At 44.5% G+C, this 22,955-nt stretch overlaps 1 protein-coding gene across 4 annotated transcripts in view; it reads right to left on the bottom strand.

Annotated features, from left to right (window-relative positions):
• The window catches only part of SPATS2L (spermatogenesis associated serine rich 2 like), a 145,258-nt gene that overhangs the window by 109,106 nt on the left and 13,197 nt on the right, over window positions 1–22,955 (bottom strand). For 3 of the 4 annotated variants that reach the window (XM_059702685.1, XM_059702687.1, XM_059702686.1), the window contains one exon: window positions 10,387–10,435. The gene's annotated coding sequence lies outside the window, so the exon portion shown is untranslated. Of the gene's footprint in view, window positions 1–10,386; window positions 10,437–22,955 lie in introns of those variants that run through there. The other variant, XM_059702684.1, reaches the window with a different exon arrangement.

Genomic DNA, 22,955 nt, shown 5'->3' with positions numbered 1-22,955 from the left:
GAAACGATAGAAACAACATCTGAAGTTCAGGCAAAATCAACAAGTACCTGCAAGACCCAGGACAGGAAGTGGACTGTGTGGTCAGACCACACATTTCCTTGTGAGCGTTTTATTTATTCCACCTGACTCCAAAAAAGGACGACTTTAAGGAGCTTTTCTTTTTAAATGTGTTTTCTAAATTGGACATTTTCACATCATTGAGGCTGCCAACTTCTTTCCTAACATAAGGATATTCTTCTATCATAACTGCCTGCTATATTTGGACACTGAATGGCAGGATATTGTTCTCATCCAGAAAAGAGGGAAAAATAGCTCATTGTGATCACGAATCCTGCCTGGGAGACCCCCCCAGCAGAGTGCCCCTGGGGAAGCAATACCAGCCCCATAAAAAGCCAGGAAGAACTCAATTTCTAGGATGCATTAAAAAAGCTCCAAAGAATCCCCAAAAGCCAGCCTTTGGGCTATTCACCTCCCCTGAGGGACTGTAAGAACCCAGATCTCCCACATTCTGACTTGAGAGCATGTGAGACCCAAAGTGCCAGGACCCAGCAGCAGGGAAAGCAGGCCCCGCATCAGAGGGGGAGGGAAAATGCCTCTCACTAGATCCGCTGCAATGAAACCCCTTCCCTCCGGCCACTGGGCCTTCTTAGTCAAGTCTTGCTCCTCCTTCCCAGGCCTCCTCCTGCCCGCATCGCCCACCACACCGCAGAGGGCCGGCTCGGTCTCCTATCCGCATTTGGAAGCATTGGCTCTTTAGTGCGTGGCCTTTCTAAGTCCTCACCTTTGGACTCTTCTCCACCTCAATTCCATTGGTCAAAATCTTGCTCGATATCATTTCTGTTTCGGGGTCGCAGGCTGAAAAGACATGGTCCCAGACCCCATATGATGCACTGAAGGGCGCTTCAGGCCAAGTCCCCAGTATGTGTGAGCAGACACTTGGCAGAAAGCAATCTTTTGTGATTTAGAGGAAAAGGGAGGGGGTGTTAAGTGCTATATTAATGGAGGTGAATGTCATTAAAGTGCTTGGCACATTACAAGTTCCATGCTGAGACACGCCCATGTTCTACATACTCACACATGCCCATTCCCATTGTGAAACCCAAGGTTTTCTGAAATGACAAGGAGAGCTCACAGTTTTCCATCTGAACCAGCAGTGTATGCAGGAGCAAGGGCCACGCTCAGCAGGAGGCCCACCTGGCTAACAGGAAATAGCATGTGGACAGGTCGCCTGGCGTTTCTGTGCTTCACAGTCTACCCAGCCCTTTCGTATAATTATTTTATTGAATCCTCACCACAACTTAGGAAGGTAAGTGTTATTGTGGCACTTTGGAGACGAGAAAGCAGAGGCTCCCCAAGGGTCCACGGCGCACCTGAGTCATTCAGGCAGCTTGCAGGGTGGTGAGAACGTGGGCATGGAAGTGGGCACTGAGGTTCAAGTCCAGGCCCTGACCACTGGTCACTCGGTGACCTTGGGCCGGTTACTTCATTCTGCCTCAGTGTGTCTACATCATAAAGCAAGAACAAGGGACGATACTACCCACCTCCCAGGGCTGCTGTGGGGACTAGTGAATACATTAAATCAGTTAAATAATTAGGAAGTTAGTCGGCCAAAGCCTGGCCCACAGTAAACACTTCAGAAATGTTTGCAAGACTCAGTTCCCAGAGCTAAGTGCTTGGAAGCCGGGGGGGGGGGGGGGCATCCTTATCTCTAACAATTACAGCGCCCCTATGATTCATTTTATCAGCAGAGAAATTAGCTATTTCTCACAAAAGGAAACCTTGAACTGGATATAATGACTCAAAAAGTCAGAAAAGGGCAAAGTTCAAGGGTGGCTTCTTAAAAGGACCCCATTTCTTTTTGCTTCCAGAAAAATATTGCACGTGATTTAAGTATTTTCAGTTATTTCAAAGCACAATGGAAGATCAAGCTACATGGCAATAATATTTGTGCAGCTCATGGTGACTGGCTGGGGGTGGGGGGGTGGGGGGGAGGGCGGAGGGGGGCAGTCTGCTGCTCGTGGCCTGGTCCTCCATGTGGACAGCGAAGCACTTCTCTGGGCCAGCAACCCCCCCCCAAGCTCTCCCACCCCCTCCACGTGCGCCTCCTATGAGGAGAGGAGAAGAAAGATGGGGGCCCCGTGGAGTGCTGTGGGAAGATCAGTGTCACCCAGGGGAGAGGGCAGTGGGAAGTCTGCAGAGGAAGTAACTGGGCGCTTGTTAAAATTTCTAGTTTTCGTGTGTGGCTGTGGGAGCAAAAAAGGAGGCTGATGCGCAGAGAATTCGGTGTTGGGAGGTTAGGGGGGAACAGAGGGACCACCCAGATGAGCAGAAAAACCACAGGTGGCTGGAATAACTACACAAAAAGGACCAGCCTGCGGAAGATACCAAGGCAGCAAAGAGGGCGTCACGCCACAGGAGCCGTGGGACAGCAGGTACGACAGAGGACCACACACGTGAAGCAGGACACGTGGGGGACTGGCAGCTGGCCTGGCTGTGGCTCCTGGCGCATCCATGGAGCTCAGATGTGATGCGGGCTGAGGTTCCTTCTAGAAACAAAAGCTCCTTCTAGAGCAGTGGTTCTCAACCTGTGGGTCGCGACCCCTTTGGCGGTAGAACCACCCTTTCACAGGGGCTGGCCAAGACCATCCTGCGTATCAGATATTTACATGACAATTCATAACAGTAGCAACATTACAGTTATGAAGTCGCAACGAAAATAATGTTATGGTTGGGTCACAACATGAGGAACCTGTATTTAAAGGGCCAGGAGGTTGAAAACCACTGCTCTAGAGCATCACGGAAGCTGCTTCCAGTGGCACAGTGTGGACGGGAGGGTTCGAGTCGGGAAGGAACCCACATGGCGAGCTCGGGTAGGACACAGGAGTTACATGGGAAAGAGGAAATCTCACCTGCAACAGGAACGTGCTCACCACGGAAACTCAAGTTACAGACTGCTGTCAGCCCAGCGCTGCGGGTCTGGGTGTGGACACAACGAACAGATTACACCTGTGTCACACTTTGAAGGTGAGAAAGAGTTTTTATCACAGGGATCTTCTGTCCCGCATGAACGTTTTTCAGGCTCCAACAAGACACGCTGTTCATATTACTGAGTCCCTAAGAAGTGACTTTGTTACTGCAAACGTTTTTTTGCATCTATAAATACAACTCCTAGAAGTTTATCTATAAATACTGTACATAAATGCAAAATGGTGGGTTTTCGGCTCTGAATCTATTCTAAAATATCTACTACTTTTCCAGAATGGCTGATTAAACATAATTTGCATGAACTGAACTAGGTGTAAGATTGACAATACTCTGCATAGACCATTAAGCATCTCTCTTTTAAGAAGTTTCTATATTCCTAAACTCTCAGACATTCTAAGTGGGAACTATAGATGAATAATTATTTTAAAAAGAGTGTATTAAAGGCTATCCCTTAAGGAGTCTTTAAAACATCTCTTCATAGCATAAACAGGAAGCATGCTAGACGGTGATGAAGAGTGAAGCAAAAATGACTGTGGCCATTCCCACAAAGCATGGACGAAAGGGCAGGCTAACATTGCTTCCAGCTTGCTGAGCTGAAATGAACTGCTGTGTCATTAGGCAAGTACGTGTCCTATGGACTCTCTGCCCCACATACAATAATGTCACGTGTTGTGAAGAGTCAGGAGGTCACATTCGCATTTTTTCATTCAGGAAAAAGGGGACTGGTGAGCCCTAAGGAACAGCCTTCCGGTGGGCACAGCTCTGCAGGCCTGGACGGGGAGCTGCCCTTCGGGTCAGATCTACACTAAACGTTCTGTCCTGGAGACACAAAGACATCACTCTGACCCACAGTCAGCGGAGTGCTGGCTCTGAGGTTCTTTTCCCCCTTTCAGCTTTGACGATAGATTTGTGCTGAGCTCCTCCCTTTGGGTCCTCTGGCTTCTCTGTGACAGACAGCAGGCACTTGGGAGACAGCTGCCTGGCTTGGGGAGAGAAGCTGCAGCCTGGAGAAGGGACGTGAAGCAGAAAGCTCACCCTTGGCCTTGGCACGAGGCACCAGCCAACTGATGTGTGAGAAGCAGACTCCCATCAAGTCGAGACTGGTAGGGTCGGTGTGGTCAGAACTCTGCCAGCCTGCGTACATGAGGAAAAGCTGCGATACGCTGAACATTTCCCCTGGGTCCGCTAGCTTCCGGGGTAAATGAAGCCCCGGGAGGTAATACCAATTCCTTCTATACTGTTGAGTTCCCACGCTGCTCTAGGCTGTGGTTTCTCCAATCCCGTGGTCCGCATCGCAGCACGCAGCCCGCTGAGGTCTTTTGGCGCCCTTATCACTTAGCTATACTTACTGTGTTTACTCATCTGGTTACTTGTTTCTTCATTGTCTGGCTCCCCAACCAGAGTATTGGCTCCTGTATTGGAAGATCCTAGAGTTTGATGCTGATTCTTTGATCAGAGTTAGTCTGGCCCAGAGTATATCTGGTCCAATATATAATTCACTAATGTAGAGATCACAGAAAGATCTGCCTGAATATATCCCTTCATTCAGCAGGTCCTAACTGGACATCTCTTCTGTACCAGGCAATGGGCATAACAGGGGGGGTGGGGCTACTGCTGAGCAGAACTTACATTCCGACAGTCAGTGGTCTGTTATGGGGCTAGCAGAAGATATCCTGTACTATCTTGCTAAATGTTTGGGCAGACCCTAAAGAAAGAAGAAAAGAGGACACCAGCTCATTAGTCAGAAATCAAGCTCGTAGAGTACAAAGCCACATCTCTCCTACTCCTTTGATTCATCTCCCTCACACTTTGCTGCTCTAGGTAAGCAACACATGCCTCTTAATTGGCCGCGGGAGCCCTCTTCACGCTCTCTTTTCAGAAGGCTTTGCAAAAGCTTGTAAACAATTTTGCTATTCCAGAAAATGTTAATGCTCCAGGTACCCCTTGAAATAAAAGGAAAATTCTTTTGAGATTCTCTTTTCTCAGTAACAAGGAAGGCAATTAGGCCTGTACTTGGCATTGTGTCAGATTTCAGAGCCAAGAGAGCTCAGGGTTAGAACAAAGCTACCAAGATGCTTTTGCTATTGACTGTGGCTGGCCCAAAGGTCAAGGGTTAAAGCCTGAAAAGATTTTACCTCTTTACTTGAATTTTCTATGTGCAGTAACCTCCAAATACCAAGGCTTACAGGACCCAGAATACAAAATCCTTTCCATTACTTTATTGAAAAGTTATGCATGCAGTGATTTATTGCTAATGCTGGTCTTTCGAAGCATTAGTCGGGGCATCTGCAAACCTTTGGACAACAGCTGCCAATATAAGTTTAGCATTCCATGAGTCAGCACTTAAAATCTAACGAATAATAAATCATCCTTGTAACCAGGGTGAGGCGCTGGGTTGTTAATGTATTGAGAGTTGGTACAAAAGTATGAACCATAGATGATGTTATAACTCAGCACCTTGGAAAACAGAGGCTACGCAACAAATGATTGCTATTCCCATATCTCTTTCTTCCGTGGTACACCTGCCCTAAGACATTTCTTTTTTTTATTAACAATATAGAATGTGGTGACTTCATATGTGTACATGCTTGAAAAACAAAGAATTTCCGCAATCTTTATAGCTTTGTAGTGAATAATCCAAAGGGGACAATACTCTATTTAGGACTTGCTATCTCTTACTCGCCAGCTCCAACTCAGCGGCTGGGAGAAGTTTTAATAAAGTGCAACATGTAAATTATTGCCATCATGTTGACATTTGCTAATAAGAGAAATTAGGGCTGAGAGGCGCCTCCTTTCGATATGAAGAGCGAGTTCGCCAGCTTCGGCACATTGTACCTATTAGCAAGGAGTGGCCTTTGAACTGCCTGCCAGTGGTGCCCCGAAATGTTTCCATCTTACATGTCTTGAGCATGTGTCCTCAAATATGTTTGTTTTTTTGTTTATAATCCATATACATGTTCTTATACCTTTAAAAGCATGCACAAAATGGAACAGAATAAAGGAATTGATGTAATGTTTTGCTAATCATGATTATGTCAAGGCAAATACACACGGGATGAGGTTCATGATTAATTAACCACAGTGGCTATAAATCCATATGTCATCCAGATAATTTAGAGTTTCGTGGCCAGCTTCTTGCCAGATCTGATTTAATGGTCACTGTCATTACCTCATAATGTGGCTGACAAAGAGTTCACACTAAATTTTTTGCCATTTTCTTGCAGATTGCAATATTAAAGTTACCTTTAATTTATGGGCATTCTTTGCAGAATCTTTTTAAGCAACTGCTAGTTTGTGAGGGTTTGCTAAAACTAAAATCGAGAATTTGTAAATCCAGTTACCCAGGCAGGATCTATTCCACACCAAAGCAGAGGAACCGGAGGGGAAGTGGTGGTGAAGGGGAGGTGATGACACCCGGCCACCTGCATGTGGACCCTGGGACGATGCCAGTGTCAGGAGTCACTGTTGACTGTCATGATAACACCAGTTATCACAATGCTTCATGATAAAGTGAAGGGACACGCAAGTTCTAATCCATTTCTTTCCCCCCAAGTCAGTCTCAGGAGCTCCTGGGGGCGCACATGCCTCCTTGGAGGCCACTCTGCTGTGCAGCCAGGCAGTAGCTCAATTCTGGAGCCAATTACAACCACAGGAATCTCTAGGCCTAAAACTATGCAGGACAAAAACAAACCAACCCTGGCTGAAAAGACAGTGACAGTGCATTTTTTTAAAAAAAACGTTAAAAATTTTAAACAATAACTCACAACCAGAAAAGCACACAAAACATTCATGTTGGCTGTAATACACTATATATTGCCCATGTAGCTAGCAGCCCAGTCAAAACACGGAACAGTGCCAGCACCCTCAGAAGCCCTCTAGGTCCCTTCTCTTCCCCAGCACACCCTCCCTTAAGAGGTAACCATTATCTTAATTCCTCTGGTAATACATATCTTGCTTTTCTTTATAGTTTTAGCCACTCATGTATGCACCCCTCAGCAACAGAGTTTAGTTTTTAATGTTTTCGCACTTTATAGAAATAGAAAAATTTTGTTATGTATTCTTTTGTATCTTCTTCCTTTCAACATTATATCTCTAAGATACATCTGTGTTATGGGTAGCTTTAGTGTATTCTTTTTTCATCACTGTATAGTATTCCATCCTACGATAACACCACCATTTATTCAGCCATTCTACTACTGATAGGTATTGTGGATGTTTCTAATTTGAGGTGAATGCAAATAATGCTGCTAAGAACGCTGCACACCTATTTACGGATGCACATGAGTATATGTTTCTCTAAAATGTACACGCACACACACACACACACACACACACACACGAGTGTGGGTGAATGGAAGTGACGGGTCCCATCTAACTTAGTTTGACTCTCAGCAGTCAATTTTCACATTAACTAACTCTTATGTAGCCACGAGCTCATTAAATTACTAGATTTATCTTTCCCCAGACTTCCACGCCTGGCACATTCATTAAATTTGAACTATGATATTAACCATGTTAAAAAATACTTTGAGAGTTTCCAATGAATTTATTGAAGCCAACTGCCCCAAATCTCCTCCCCCACATATTTATTTTTTACATCATAAGAACAGTTTTTCCTTTTAATGAGGGCCAATACATGTCAACTGAGAGAATAAAATGTCCATTCAAAATTTAAAGCCATTTTGCAGCAAGAAAGTTTCCAGTTAACACTCAGAGTGATCAAACATGAAAAGCCAAACATGTTAATCCTGTAGCCAAACTGAGGAGTACAAATACAAATGACAAAGATAATTCCAATGTCAGAGTTCCTGATGTTTCATTATAGTCATGAGTGATCTGCAAACGGACTACAGAGATGGGACATGCTTAGGTGACAATATGGTGGCACCAGTGAAACCCTTCAGTGGTCACCCATTGTCTCATTGATAGCAAACTTAATAACTAACATCTACTATAGAGCTTTCTGGATTTTAGCTCATGTTGGAATGCTGTTTTAATCCTCAGAAAAGCCCTATGAGGAAGGTATGATTATTTTTCCCATTTTCAAAAGGAAACTGAGGCACAGATAGGGAAAGTAACTGGACCAAGATCCCATGGCTGTAAGTAGTTGCGTTGGAAAGCGGAATCAAACTTCTTGGCGTCTCAGTTCAGGCTCCACTGCACTGCCTGGCAACCCATTCGTTTTTGCTATTGTCATTGTTGTTATTATTTTGATAATAATAAGAATAGCTCTTTTAAGACCAGAACAAAAATGTATGAGCCATAGTGGGGGGAATCTGTGTACATTTGTTTTCATTTATGAACATTTTGTGGAAATGATTGTAACCAAGCAGCTCTAACTCTGAGAGAACTAATTAAGAAATGAATTAAGGGATTCAACGGATACCCAAATTAGTCATTAGGTCTCAAAGATGTGGCGTTCTGGTCTAAATCCAGCTCTGGCACTTGTACCCAAAATAAACATGACCAGATAAGCACCACAGCTCACGATTAAAACGGATTTATATGGTTTAGGCGTCCACACGGGAGAGGCCTCCTCCTAATTGAATTCGGACACCTCTTCCGTTATTGTGAGTTTCATCTGCCATCTCATCACTCTTTTGTAAGTGCTGGCACCAGAGCTGTGCCGAGGGAGAAATCACTGCAGTCAGGGATGTCTGCGGAGCGAGTATAAAAATATAAAAGAAAAGCCTTTGAACTGTAATTAGAAAATTCCTTAAGTGTGCTCACAGGACATATGTTGGAGGCCACCACCCACTGGCCAGGGGAGTTACAGAACGGCCGTCCCCCGTCCCTGCTCTGGGAGAAGCAGTCGGTAGAAGTCGTGTTCCGACGCGCGATTAGAGCAATCTGTTGCAGGCCACAGCATTCCTGCCTCCCACCTCTAATACGATTAGTGGCAGGCAGCTGGAGGCCTCTCCCTCTCCCGACAGAAATATGATCAGAATTGGTTTCAATTGGTACATCTTTCCATCAAGCTGTTTGTTGCCTTCCAGCAGAATAATCAGAGATTCCGATTATTTGGTACATTCTGAGAAAACAGGAATTGATTGTGCCCTTGTGTGTCTGATGGGCAGAAGGCTGCCAGAATGTACATAGTAACTCTTCAGTTGCCTAACAGAAAGAAAAACGAAGCAGTGTGTATGCGTGTGTGTGTGCGCATGAGCTCATGAGAGAGAGAGAGAGAGAGAGAAGGGGTTGACCAGGAGTTTCTGTAATAATTCTCTTTGAACAACAATAAAGTGTTTTCACGGTGATTCACAATTCAGATATGAGGAAGTAAAATATCCTATTCCATTCATGGAAAAAAACCAGCTCCCACCAACATTAATGGTTTCAAAGTTAGTCATCGTACCAGTAAAATTTCAGGGTTATGGAAAAAGAATCAAGTTTGGATTAAACATTCATGGAAATATCCAGGTGCCAGGAGGCCCCATTAATTTGGACTACCTCAATTTGGGATGTATAATCATTTGACAGGGTCTGAACCAGAGATGATCTTTTCACAATAAGTATATGGCTTGCTAAGCAAATTAAACAAGCGAAACTCCTGGGGGGTGGGGTGGGAGTACAAATCGTTTAGTTCAGGGAAAATATGATGAAACAGAAAGACCACGCTCACTGCCCAGCAAATACTTCTGATGAGCCCCTTCAAATACCAGTGACCGCCAACAGGGAACACCCTTGAACTGAGAGTCTGTGCCGTCCAGGCCCCGTTATGTACCACGGCTAGAAACATCCCAACCGCTCCACAGGATGGGTGTGACCATCCCCGTCTTGGAGAGGAGGAAACGGGGGCTCAGGGAAGCAGGGGACACGCAAGACTGCACGATTTCCAGGCCGCAGAAGCAGGAGGCAAAGCCAGCCCCGCCCTCTTGCTCACATGCCTAAGTCCTTCCATTCCCACCCAACGCCAAGTGCGCCCGGAAGACTGCAAGTCCTACTCCTAGAGTCACTGGAGCAAGACCTTCGACAACGTCAACAACAGCGAACTTGGCGATCACCGAGGAGGGAGAGCCAGGCAGTCCAGCCCCAGAGCCCGCCACGCTTAACCATAATTCCTTTCTACAGCACAGGGACATCTGTAAAATACTTTCTTTCGGGACTCTGAAGTATTTGACATGCATAACACCGCCCTAGAAAACCCACAGAAATGTCAATGTAGGTGGAGAAGGGGAATGTAAATGAGGCAGACGTGTGCCTCCGGTCCACTGCCCCTCCCCCATACTCCACTACAAGTGACTTCAGTCTACACACCCATAAGCAGGAACTCTGGCGCTGAGACCCTGAAAGGCTGACCAGGCTGTGACGAGGCCTCTGGGAGTCAGCCGCAGGTGCAAGGACAGCTGGCCATGTGCACGGGAGGAGGATATGGAGAAGGGAAGGACCGTTGCTACTTACCCGGGAAGCCACAGAGGTGTTCCTGATGCAGCCTGGGTTCTGGAGTGCTCTAGGGAAAAGGAAATTTGGGAGGTCAGATCTCACATTTAGCAGCCACACCACCCACTTCCATCCTACCCACACCCAGCTGCAGGTTCTGGAGTCAGACAGACCTGGAATTTGCCCTTACTCGTGACAATAGCTGTGTGGGCAGAGCAGCCTCTCTGTGACTCAGTTTACTCAATAGTACAGTGGAAGGTAACAGTACATCCCTAGCAGAGTTGTTGTGAAGACTGGATATTAAAGAAGTCGTGCAATGAACTGAGCACACGATAATGATAGCGATAGGTAACATCTGTTGCTTGCTTAGAAAGTGCCTAGCATTATTCTAGAGCAGTGATAACCTTGGCTGCACATTAGAATCACCTGGGAGTCTTTTTAAAAATCATTCCAGGCCCAGAAATCAGGATTTTAAAAAGACTCCCAGGTGATTCTAATGTGCAGCCAAGGTTGAGAACCACTGTTCTAGAGCTTCAAATAGGCGAACTCTTCAGCACTCTGAGGTAGGCACGATTACCCTGGCATTCTGCAGATGGAGAAAATGAGACACCAAAGAGTCAAATCACCTGTCTCATCAAACCATACAGGGCAAGTGGTGGACCAGGGATTCTACTTGTGACCATCTCGCCCCAGAGACTGGATCGGGAGGGAGATTGTCTCTGCGGAGGTCCCCCAGAGGAGCAAGGGGTCCCAGTCCACACCAGACCCCCAGCCCAGGGTCCCAGAGCTGGGAAAAGAAGTCCCTATGAGCAGTAAGAACCACAGGCTGTAAAAACCACCAGCGCAACTGGGGCTCAGTGATACAGAGGCTGCTGGAGACCCAGCTGTTCCTCTTAAAAGGCCGGCACCACAAACTGAACTTACAAGGTCCCGCTTCGTCTGAGCTCCAGCACCAGGGCGAGACTCTGGGGAACACAGACACAAATGAGGAGAAACTGGATTGTCTGGCATGGGGCAGGAACTCAGGGGCGGCTTTCTTCCAGACGGAGTGCTCGCAAGGATCATTGTTCCTACACTGGGACCTCCCCAGTCCCAGGGCAGACTAGCAGCCATTTCTGTTTGCTCCACCCTGGTGATTCCTTAAGACCTGCCCCATCCAATTTACAACCCCATCCAAGCTGTGAGCAGTGGCTTTTGCATATGAAGGGCCTGTCAAACAAGCTGCAGCTGGGTCAGGGAGCCCTAAACAGATCAATAAAAGGCCCAAGACCCGGCACCAGCACCAGCCTGCCTTGCTTCCCAGCTGGGCCTCATCTGGGCACTTCCAAACCCAACACAAAAGGAGGAATCTGCAGATCTCTGTAGCTCCTGCTGGGTGACCGCAGGCAGTGGCTGATTTTGCACCTCCCTGGAGACCCAGGAGTCAGTGTACCCAGTCGTCAGTGTCAGACCATACCCGATTACAACTCTATACCTCCATAAGTGACACACTCAAGGGGCAGACTCAGTGAGCACCAAAGCCCCACTGAAGCAAGTCCTGCTCCATAGGGGTGTCTACTCCACAGCAGCTCTTCCACTGTAGTCACAGCTGGCCCTCATAGCCAATTCCTCCCAGTGACACCAACAGGATCAAGGCTCAACTGCAACAAAACTGTGCACACAGCCCACAAAGGGGTGCACCTAGAATGTCCACCTCAGGTGATTGGGGAGACTGAGCCACTGGGCCCTATAGAACACCTACTACACAAGGCCACTCTATCAACTCAAGGAGACTTAGCAGCTCTACCCAATACATAGAAACAAACCCAGGAAAGCAGCCAAAATGTGGAGACAAAGAAACATGTCACAAATGAAAGAAATGGAAGAAAGCAAACTACTGGATATAGAGTTCAAAACCACAGTTATAAGGTTACTCAAGAATCTTCTAGAAACCGCCAAAGGACTTAGTGAGACTTTTAAGGATCTTAGTGAGAATGCCAAAAAATAAAAATAAAAATAAAAAGGAAAAGGACCAGTCAGACATTAAGCATACACTGACTGAAATAAAGAATAATATATAGGGATTCAACAGTAGAGTAGGGTCCAAAAATATGAAGATAGTGTAAGGAGCCTCTGGGACAACTCCAAGTGTACCAACATCCAAATTATGGGGGTGCCAGAAGAAGAGAGAAAGCAAGATATTGAACACCTATTTGAAGAAATAATGACAGAAAACTTCCCCTACCTGGTGAAAGAAATAGACTTACAAGTCCAGGAAGTTCAGAGAGTCCCAAACAAGAGGAACCCAAAGAGGACCACACCAAGACACATCATCATTAAAATGCCAAGGGCTAAAGACAAAGAGAGAATCTTAAAAGCAGCTAGAGAAAAGCAATTAGTTACCTAGAAGGGAATGCCCATTCGACTGTCAGCTGATTTCTCAACGGAAACTATGCAGGCCAGAAGGGAGTGGCAAGAAATATTCAAAGTGAGGAACAGCAAGGACCTACAACCAAGATTACTCTACCCAGCAAAGCTATGATTAAAATTTTAAAGTCAGATAAAAAGCTTTACAGATAAGAAAAAGCTAAAGTCACCAAACAGTATTATATGAAATGTTGAAGGGTATTATTTAAGAAGAGGAGGAAGAAGAAAAAGATAAAGATAAAAAAAAATATGAACAACAAAGTTCCAACAAATACATATTTATCATCAACTGAATCTAAAAATCAAACGAATAAAAAATCTGATGAACAGAATAAACTGGTGAATGGAATAGAATCAGAGGCATGGAAATGGAATAGACTGATGATTCTCAGAGAGAAGGGGGTGTGGGAAGAGACTAGACAAAGATCTTATATGCATGTATGCATTACCTATGGACACAGACAATAGGGTGGGGAGGGCCTGCTGTAGGGCAGGAACCGGGTGGAGGGGAGCTATGGTGGGAAAAAAGAGGGACATCTGTAATAATCTCAACAATAAATGTTTTTTAAAAAAGAATGTGGAAAACAAGCCAGAAACAGACAACCAGTGAGATGCTTGGGTAGAGGGTAGGATTTGTTTTCTAAAGTAACAGTGTTGTATGCAACAACTCAGAGATGAGAACTCAGCTGGCAGATGACTAGTTGACTTTCTCGACTTTAGTGAAGTATGCCATTGGATATTTTGATAGCAATCTCTCTTCATGTATGTGTGAGTACACACATACTGCCCCTTTGAGAAACATTTACTTCAACACAAGATGCTACTAACTTTATTTAAAGATCAATTCATCACACTTAGATATATTTGCTTCCACAGAAACTCCTTAGAGGAGACTAATTCGGTGAGTATATTACTTCCATTAACAAGAAATTGATTTTAAAATATGCTTTTCAAAATTTTGAAAAACAAAATTTTCTGATATTATGAACTACAAAAGGCAAATATTGTGTTGGCAATGTCATAAATAACACACGAGTTGTCAGATGAGATATTAAACATGTATATATTTAATTTTTAATAAAGACTTTTCAACATACCCCAAAATGTCCATCAATCTTTGACATGGGAGAAAGTAGCATTTTAATAAATTCCATCTGCTAACACAATAAAAATCAGCACAGGATGTTTATGTTCTTAGAGAGGCAATGATGATATTCTTTACAGATGGTTAAATATTGGCAGCATATAACTTTAGAAGGCACAAAGTGGTAGAAGATATAAAAATGTATTATTTTGATAGGTAATCAGGTAATGGACATACTGTCTCTATCGAAGCACCCTGTGCATGGGAGTCTATAGAGAATTTGGTTCCTAAATTACTCTGAAAGGAATTCCAAAAATGTTTTAAGCAATGGCAACATTATTGGAGCACATGCATAAACTTCAAAGATGACAAATCTGAGGAACAATACTCCTTGGATATATAAATCATAGCTTGCTTATGCCTGGAAAGAAAATAATCAAAATTTTAATAGTGATTATCTTTGGGGTGAAAAATATGGGTGATCCTTTTCTTCTTTATAATTTTATCTGCTTCCCAAACTTCCTATAATAAGCATGTGTTACTTTAACGATTTGAAACAATTGCTTTTTCAATCTTATGATTTATTATGGAAAATCGCCTGATGTAAAAATTGAAAAGGCGCTGAAATCAGACAAGCTTGGGCTTAAATCCCAGCCTGTATCCTTTCTAGCTTGGTGCCTTCACATAAGTTGCTCAGCAGCCTGAGTTGTACATGAAAGGGAAATAATAACGCATCCCTTAAAGCAACATTTCACCTATTATAGATGAGATACTGTTAGCGCTTAGCACAGAGTAAGGGCCGAATAAATGACAATCACTCTTTTATTCATAGTACACGAGGAAGAGAAGTTAGGCTTCTCTGATAACAGTAAATATATTCATTGGTGTTTATAAATTGACTAGAGGCCTGGTGCACGGGTTCGTGCACCAGTGAGGTCCTTCAGCCTGGCCTGCACCCTCTCGCAATCAAGGACCTCCTCAGGGGATGTCGAACTGCCACTCCTGCCTGCCGCTCCTGCTCATCCCAGCCCTGCTGCACCTGCTGCGGGCTCACGCCCAGTCAGTCCCGATCATGAGAGGCTCATGCCGCCAGCTGTGAGCCCTGCATCTGGCGCCCAATGGTCAGCTGAGCAGTGTTTACACTGTGGGAGTGCACTGACCACCAGGGGGCAGCTACTCATTGAACATCTGCTCCACGGTGGTCAGAGCGTGTCATAGCAACCAGTTGACCAGTCGTTCGATCGCTTAGGCTTTTATATATATATAGACTAGGGGCCCGGTGCACGAAACTCGTGCACTGGGTGTGGGGGGGGGGAGGAGTGTCCCTCAGCCCAGCCTGCCCCCTCTCACATACTGGGAGCCCTCAGGCGTTGATTCCCATCACCCTCCAATCGCAGGATCGGCCCCTTGCCCAGGCCTGATGCCTCTGACAGAGGTGTCAGGCCTGGGCAGGGGACCCTCATTTCCCCCCATCACTGGTTCTGCCCCCAGCCCAGGCCTGATGCCTCTGGCCCAGGCATCAGGCCTGGGCAGGGGACCCCCAGACCACTCCGATTGCTGGCTCTGCCCCTGCCCAGGCCTAACGCCTCTGGCTGAGGCGTCCGGCTCGGGCAGCGGGGACCCGCAGCTGCAGCGGTCCCACGATCGTGGGCTCCGCTTTAGGCCCAGGCAAGGGACCCCTAGCTCCCTGGACTGCCAGCTTCGACCGTGTCCAGCTCCCATCGTTGGCTCCACCCCTACTTCCTGCTATCACTGGCCAGGGTGGCAAAGGCGCCTGATTCTCCGATCATGGCTGGGGGGCAGGGCAAAGGCGGCCCCAGGGCCGCCTTTGCCCTGCCCCCCAGCTCTTAGCTCCCCCCTGGGTTTCCGATCACTGTCAGTGGCAGGGGGCTTCTTCCTGCTTTCCCTTTCCCCTCCCTGCATTGTGCCTACATATGCAAATTAACCGCCATCTTGTTGGCAGTTAACTGCCAATCTTAGTTGGCAGTTAACTGCCAATCTTAGTTGGCAGTTAACTGCCAATCATAGTTGGCAGTTAATTTGCATATAGCCCTGATTAGCCAATGAAAAGGGTATCGTCGTACGCCAATTACCATTTTTCTCTTTTATTAGTGTCGATGCTTCAGCCCATTTGTTTATAGAAGCGAATGAATTTTTAACAGAAATCTTCTAAGAGTTAAAAGTTCAGAAAAAGAGTAAGAAGGAATTTGCTCCATCCCATTCTCATAGTCATCACAATTATTAGATTCCTACAGTCTGAGACACGGATTCACTGGTACCTGCTACTATACTGCTCCATATTCAGACATTATCTGGTTGGATGGGAGTTGGGAGATGGGTTAAAGCAGACCCACAGCTACCACAATCAAGATCTTTTCCATATCGTCATTCCTTATGATTAAAGTGGGCAGAATAAATTATGATATTGCTTAAATGAGGGGGGAGGACAAGATTATAGATTCTGACTTTTCTTTTTTCATGGTGGCTATGTTGATATTTTCATCCTACTCATCCACGGGTAGTTCAATCAGTGAGGTTTGTGATAAATCTCTGTACTCAACAGAATATGGCTGTGGAGGATATGTTGCCCTTGGATATTGGTTGCTGTACCTTGATTACAGCAAGAAATATTGATTTACCTGGCTTTAATATCAAGCCAGGTATTTGTTGACATGTGGAAATGAAAAATATCAAAACCATGAAAAGCCTGATATATAGGTCAAATCTCATTTAGCTCACTCCAAGGGATTGTCCAGTCTTCTGTATTGGAATTGTGTTCTAATGATGTTGCCCAAATCACAGATTAACAGAAATTTTCTTTATGAAGAGATTTGCTACATAAATGAATATAGGTATAGACTTTTATGTAGTACAATTTATTGTAAAATGTGCAGCAAAAGACAAAAATCACTACAAAAATCACTACATCCCTTCTCCCAACTCTAGAAACATATCTTGCTTTATAACAAAGGTATGTAATATTCATATATATATATATATATATATATATATATATATATCCTTTACACACACACACACACACACACACACACACACACACACACACTGAGTGGCCAGATTATTATGATCACCTAATGTTTGTAGGCAAATTAGCCCTACACTGCATCATATGGGATATGGAAGCTGAAGGCCTGTTCAGACACCTTTGCTGTCTGCAGTTACCAAGATAAAACGTCTCCAATTCGCACAGGAACACAAGGATTGGACAGTCGAGCATTGGAAGAAAGTCATGTGGTCCGATGAATCACGTTTCCAGTTGCGTCATGCAGATAGCAGAGTGAGAATTTGGCGGAAACAGCATGAAAGCATGCACCCCACATGCATGAGTAGAACCCTTCAAGCTGGTGGGGGCAGTGTTATGGTTTGGGGCATGTTTTCCTGGCATGATTTGGGCCCTTTAATTCGTGTGGAACAACGTCTGAATAGCACAACATACCTAAGTATTGTTGCTGATCAAATTCATCCTATCATGTTGATGGCATATCCCAATGGAGATGGCTTCTTCCAATAAGACAATGCACCATGCCACGGTGCTCATACTGTGCAGGAGTGGTTTCAAGAACATGAGGGAGACTTTACCTTGCTTAGGTGGCCCCCACAATCACCAGATCTCAATCCAATTGAGCATTTGTGGGACAAAGTTAAAAGAGCCATCAGGCAGCTGGTTCCACAACCATCAAACCTCACAGAACTGGACAGTGTTATTCATCAGGCATGGTGTCAGATTCCTCGCATCACCTTTCAACATCTCGTGGAGTCAATGCCAAGAAGAATTGCTGCAGTATTGAAGGCAAAAGGGGGCCCAACGAAGTACTGATGTGGTAGTCATAATAATCTGGCCACTCAGTGTATATTTTAATAATATCCCCATTATTCATTTGAAAATATTTTAAATGGGAAATCGCTTCTCCTCAAGAGGGATGACCAGTGACCATCCTATATAATAAAAGCATAGTATGCAAATTGTCCCCTTGACCGAAAGTTCATCTGGGAGTTTGACCAGGGGGTGGAGCTGGGTGGGGGAAGGGAGGGAGGCCCTGGCCAGCTGTGGTGGCAGCAGGCAGCTGGGGAAGGGAGGGAGTACTCGACTAGCAGCCAGCAGGTAGCTGCTAGGGACCCTACCAGTGCATGAATTTCGTGCACTGAGCCTCTAGTTAATTAATAACTGGGAAACTAATCATAAGAGCACTTCTGAGTTAGCCAAGTAGTTTGCTCACTACATTTAATCCCCCATATGACCTTTGACTGCACTCATCGTTATCTCCATGTGAGGGCTGAGGGAGCCAGGCTCAGAGATAGCACAGCACTGCCCAGCATTAGACTAAGCACGGAGCCACGTCTTGAATCCAGTCTGCAGATTCATATGCAAGTCTCTGCTCACAGGTCTAGTTACGCACAAGTTGTACAGGCAGCCTGAATGGAACTTGGTGTGCCCTTCCCACCTGCCAAAGTTGGCGGGACATACCCTCCACAGGTCCAGGTGGCGGTCATGTTCTATCAAGATCCCACGCCTTCTTAGGAAGGCTCGAATGACACTGCCCCTCCCTTGCAAGAACTAAAATGACGGAAGAAAACGAGAACAATTCAAAGACAAGCATGGGTAAGCTCAAGAGCTATACAAATTCAAGAACTCAAAAACCAAAGGTAGCTTTCTTGATGGGACAGCGGTTGGTTAGAAAATACAACAGAGTACCTCTTGGATCCAAAATATTACACATTAGGTTTTTTTCTCTTTTATTTTTACTAAGAACTGAGACCTACAAAATGACAAACCAGGATTACCTACCCTATTAAAAGACACCCTCAATCATTCCTTTGTTCTGAGAAACTCTTAGCTACTGACTGGCAATACCTATACCATCATCTTCATGTTAATTATGCATTTTCCCTACAAAATTGATTGCCACACTATCAGCCTTGAGAGCTGCCAAGATAAATGTTTCAAATGGCTGACTTTTTAAAGACAACCTGACAGTTCACCAAGTAATTCTTTAGGGGTTCCTCCCCGTACACTTTATGTCTCCCCTATACCTATACTTAGACCTATAGCAATTATTACAGCTCTTCGCTGGTGTATCATCTGATAGCCAAGGCTAAAGATTTTCCCTTTCAACCCTCACATGGAAGTAGTGAAACTTACAACTCCTTTGATCGCCTTAATGCACTCTGGCTCTTATTACTGTTTAATTCCTACATTGATCTATGTGAAATTCTCTATTCCTAGTGAGGTAAGTATTTCTGGCTTAGTCCATACAACTAAACAAAGATGACTTTGTATGATTGAATAAATAAATATTTTCTTCCCTGAGGTTTGCTTTCATCATGTTTTATTTCCTTCGGTTAACACCTTATGCTAAAGAGGCTCGATTCCAAAACATATAAGAACATACGCACACAAAAGGTACTACACGGAGCAAGCCAAGAGTTCCAGCCAAGTGTCCTATCTTTTACGTGGCACCGAGTGACATTTTGTAAAATGCACAATGGTCACTATTCATTCCTCCAGCCTGGAAAAAGATAGGCATGGACTGCATGCCAGCATGGAAACGCGCAAGCTCTGAAATCAGACAGCTGGTCAAATACCATTTCCACCACCGTTATCTCTGTGACCCTGGCAAGCTACTTATCGCCCCTCAGACTTCTCATCTGAAAAATGGGGGTAACAGATGCACCTCAGCAGAGCCGTGGAAGAGGTCAGTGAGAATTCTGCTGTAAAAAACCTGCCGTAAATCCTGGTACATCAGTAGACACTAAAGAATTGTTATTCTTTTTCTGCCTCTCTATGAAATGCCATTAGTATTTCATTTTGAATCTGTTGTCTATGCACTTAGATAATGTAGAGATATTAGCGGTGGTGCTCTTTATGATAGCAAGGAATTGGAAATGGTCTAAGCATAGAGAAATGATTACATTAAGATATATTCATATATTGAAATATATGCAGTCATTCCAAATATTTTTCAAATCGTATTTTATGGCAAGGGAAATTGCTACCCTAAAGTTTAAGTGAGGAAAACAGACAAGAAAACCTATATAATAATAACAGCTCACATTTACTGAGCATTTACTATGAGCCACGCAGCATGCTATATACTTTGCATTCATTATCTTACTAATTCTTACAACAAACTTATTAGATGCATATTATTATCCCCATTTTACAGAAATAGAAACTGAAGTCTTCATCATCACGATTTACAGTCACTGTCTAAGTAGCACAGCCAGGACTGGAATCTCAGAGTGTCTGATTACAAAGCATGTTTAACTACTACGTGACACTGACTCTTCAGTACAGACCTCTGGGTCCACCATAAGGCTGTTAAACACACGCAAATGTACACATACATGCATACCTACAACACACACATGCATATCTGGAAGGAATAAATGACAGAGGCCAACAATGACAGTCTCTGGGTGGTGAAATTTTAGCTAATTTTTAATAATTTTTATCCATTTCAGTATATTTTCCAAATTCAATGAGTGTGCATCGTTTTCACAACTAGAAAAAATGTTTTTCAAAAAAGGAAATGTGAGAGAGTACTTGTGATAGTTTATCCTTTGACTTATGGTAGATTTGGCTTTCTCAGTGCTATTATTCCTTTAAGTTATTTTTTCCATTGAGTCCAAAGTAAAAAAGAAAAGACTAATTTGTACATGAATAAGTACAGACACCACCATATGTATATCTGACAGACATTTGAGATATATATATATATATATATATATATATATATATATGCCTAATATGCAAAGTGTCCCCTCAGGAGTTCGACCGACTGGGAGTTCGATCACTTGCTATGACGCGCTAACCGCCAGGGGGTGGCACGGAACAAAGGAAGGCCCCAGCCGGCAGCCACTAGGGACCCTACCCATGCACGAATTTTGTGCACTGGGCTCCTAGTATTAACATAAAAAGCCAGTGTTTGTGTGAAGGGGGAAAATAACCCTTCTCAAGTAACATATAAGTCTCCATGTAGAGAAAGTACGCACCATCAGGGACACTGCCCTCAGCGCATGCTCCGTCATGGCCATGTAGCTTTGCTGTCAGAGCTGTTTGCAGAGACCTGCGCACTGTCTGGACCTGCCTCGGCTTGATCACAGTCACTCCCAGGAGTTTGAAGATAATGATGTGCCGGAGTGACACCTGAGGAGTGATCTCCTGTCACACCACCGAGTCATTTCACAGCAATCACTCCACAGAGAACGGAATGATGGGCCAAAAGGCAGTTCCTGGAACCAAACAAGTTCATGGGACCACATATGGTAGGAAATAGCATGGAATGATAGGCAAGGTATGAATTTATTTCATCAGATTATTTTTACATAAATTGAAAATAAGGTTGTTTGGATAAGCTTTTTAGTAAATTTGTCAAAAGAAAAATTAATGCATTCTAACAGTGGCTCCAAATGAATCTCATTTCACTTCATAGGGGAGGGTCTAGGATTGGCAATAAGTGGATCAATGATGACAGTTTTACTAAGCATTTGACTAACCCTTTCCTGACTCTTAGACAACCTGGGGCAGGAAAATAAGCACAAGTCAAAGATGACCCAGCTAGTTAAAAAGCTACCAAAATCCACAGATGGGTGTCAGGGGTCTCCAGAAGGTCAAAGGGCTCTCTCTCTATCTTTGGCTTGTGTTGTGACCAACATTTTGTCAATGACAGAGAAAGTACCATTCTCAAAGGTGTAATCGACAAGTGAAAGAAGTACCACTAACGGGTTGGATTTTTTAATGAGAATTCAAAAATTCTACAAAAAGAGACAAAAATGTAACAAGGATAAGGTTCACACAGTAACTGCACACGGATAGGATAAGGAACACCTGGCTTTGCAGCAGTTGGTAGGAAAAAGACTTGGGAGGTTTTATTTGACTTTATAGATATAAACTAACAATGGACTCTCCCTGATTTAGAACGGAGGCCAACACAGTACTTGACTAGATTAATAAAAGAAAGGGGCTCTGAATAAGGCAGTCAGCAGCAGCTCTGCGTTTCTACCCCTCGGGGAACTCAGGAGTAGGGTGTTGTATTGATTTCAGTGAAGAAGGGAGAGGGAGAGAGAAATAGAAATATCAATGATGAGAGCAAATCATTGATCAGCTGCCTCCTGCACGCCCCTTACTGGGGAACGAGCCCAAAACCTAGGCATGTGCAGTGACCAGGGATCTAACCGTCATCTTCTGGTTCGTAGGTTGATGCTCAATCACTGAGCCACGCCGCTGGGCAAGCTGCCTCATTTGTAAATGGCACAGGCAGAATGGCAGGTGCCCGGAGGAGTGTTAACAGGCTGGGGAACTGTGGAAAGACCTGGGGCCACATATGGTAGGAAATACCATAGCTATGATGGAATATGTGAAGAGCCGCCACACAGAAGGTACATGTCTATTCTGTGGCACCCCAAAGGGTGACGGCAGGCTAGTGGGGGAGCTCAGGGAGGCAGGTGTCAATGTTATTGTCTGTCTGTGCTTGTTAGTGAGTATTGGCCCAACCACATCTAAAGGGGCTTAAGGTCTAGGAGCCCTGCAGGCTCTGTCAGCAAAATTCCTCGGTATCACAAGATTGTGAACTCCTCGTCCCTGGCATGCTTCAAATGGCACCCGGCTGGGGGCAAAGGGGGAAAGCGGGGGAGACATTTGTAATTCTCTCAACAATAAACATAAAAACAAACAAACAAAAAACAAATGGCAGCTGGCTGACTTGGACACTGCATTTGGGGGAATCTTAGACCCCAGCATCCACTACCCTGGTCCAATGCCCACAGTCTATGCTTCTAACTTCACATCAGAAACTTCCCTGAAGGTTTATGTACTTCCCAGTACATTTATGTTAGCAATATCTAAATATGCCTGGCCTTAATAAAGGAGAAATAACTACATTTAAATGCAATCCAGAGGAGACCAGGAGTCAAATTCTACCAAAGTTTAGGAATGATAAATTCATGTTGTCATGGTAACTTTAGTTGATATCATCCATTATAGCTGAAAGAGTTCTTGCTCTGGGACTACCAGAACAATAACTGAGTTTATATATTCAATGCCACAAACCGGCACTAAATAAGCTTTTATTTTTAATTT

The sequence above is a fragment of the Myotis daubentonii genome, chromosome 7 (genome assembly GCF_963259705.1).
Source record: "Myotis daubentonii chromosome 7, mMyoDau2.1, whole genome shotgun sequence".
NCBI lineage: Eukaryota > Metazoa > Chordata > Mammalia > Chiroptera > Vespertilionidae > Myotis > Myotis daubentonii.
The sequence above is the reverse complement of the archived record's forward strand: the minus strand, read 5'-3'. Positions and strand labels throughout refer to the sequence as shown.